The sequence below is a fragment of the Habropoda laboriosa genome, unplaced genomic scaffold (assembly GCF_001263275.1).
Source record: "Habropoda laboriosa isolate 0110345459 unplaced genomic scaffold, ASM126327v1 scaffold224, whole genome shotgun sequence".
NCBI classification, from domain to species: Eukaryota; Metazoa; Arthropoda; class Insecta; order Hymenoptera; family Apidae; genus Habropoda; species Habropoda laboriosa.
In genome coordinates this window covers 319640-321369 of record NW_017100341.1, presented here as the reverse complement: position 1 = coordinate 321369, position 1730 = coordinate 319640, and positions in this window count along the sequence as shown.

Sequence of the window (1730 nt, the reverse complement as noted above, 5' to 3'; positions counted from 1 at the left end):
TGCAGTGCAACAACAATATTTACAATGCTCAACAAAAAAAATGTTTAAAATAGAATATTTTAAGCAAAACAAAGGATACATTCCTACAATGTATTTGTATGATATGCTGTTCAATTTATACAAATGCATTTATAACATTTAGGGAGACATGTAACATGTGTATTTTTTAATTCAAAGATATAATTTCTTCCATGACATAAAATGTATTAAGTATTTTTTATTTTACACGTTTACAATTCAAAATATTTTGGAGTTAAAAATTTTGTAATTCAAGAATGCAGTTAGTTTTAGATTACATGTATTTATTTAATGAGAGTTAAAAACTTTATAACTATTAAGGAATTATTTCAAGTACTTAAAATTCTATAGGTTTTAAAATATAGGAAAGGCTTGCAGTTGTGATAAACAAATGGCTTCAGAACAGTCTTCATGAATATGTAATTTATTAAAAGATTAACAATTTAAAATTTCACAAAACAACCAAACAGAAACTATAATAATCTGACACTTCTGGTTTTAGGTAATTTTAAATTTTGTATAATTTGTTATATTAAGTACTAAAAGTAGACTTCAAAACTTTTGTTACATTTGTTTTATTCTTTTAATGCATTAGCACCTTAGTACTTGATTGCTACAGTCAAATACAAATTTCCTTCTAGCCATTATATACTTCTTTTACATGTATTTTAATGTGTTATTTTATTGACATATACTTTTATACATTCAATAATATTGAATATGCTAATTTTACACTTTTTTTTTATATATCTTCTGTATAACTTTTGTATTAAATTGTTATTATGTTACATCTCATTTTAGAAGGCTGATAATACTGTATTGCATTTAAGACTGTGCTTGCTATTAAGATACATGTACAGTAAGTAATAGATAATAATAATATTCTACATACGCATTGAAATATGTATATAGGGTATGTAAAACTAATAAATCTATGAGGTAATGAGTATAATAATGGAATTCGTTACACAGAAAATTTTAATCTTACAATACTTGTTTTGCATTTTTATTTCACTTTCAAATTTAAGTACTAAAGAATACAATAATTTGATATTGCAAGTATAAATTGCACATACCTAAAATGTATTTAACATATCACTATTAAGTAACAAAAGTGTATATCTCTTGCCTCTACTTATAAATTGTGTTATTTAAAATTGTAGTAAATAAGAATATTTATACCCAGAGACAAAAACTCATTTAATTTTACATTCTTGCAAGTATGTAATGTTGTGAGTAGCTTTATCTACAATTTTTTTATTTATGTGTGAACATGATGAATGTATTGATAAACAAAATTATACATATAATGTATAAAATAACAATTTTCTCACATATTCCTTTTGAATATGGTGTATTGCTTTTCTTATATTTCATGCAGAATATATGTCGGTAAATTAATTTTGTAAGACTACTATATTTTGTAAAAAAGGAAAACAATACGCACAAAATAAAACTTCGATTCCGTAGAATGTAACAAAAAGATAAAGCAATAAAGAAATTGAATTATTACTGTAAATCTTATTTATAAATATTGGATTGTTGTACGAAAAAATTTCATCTGTAAAGCACGTGTTTAAAATAATATGTGAAATATACAAAAAAAAAATATTAAACATACAACAATTTTCATTTCCCACATTTTATTTACAAGATACATTTTTTTTTTTAATTTACTTCAAAACAAATTAAAACTGAAATTTTTATTAAAA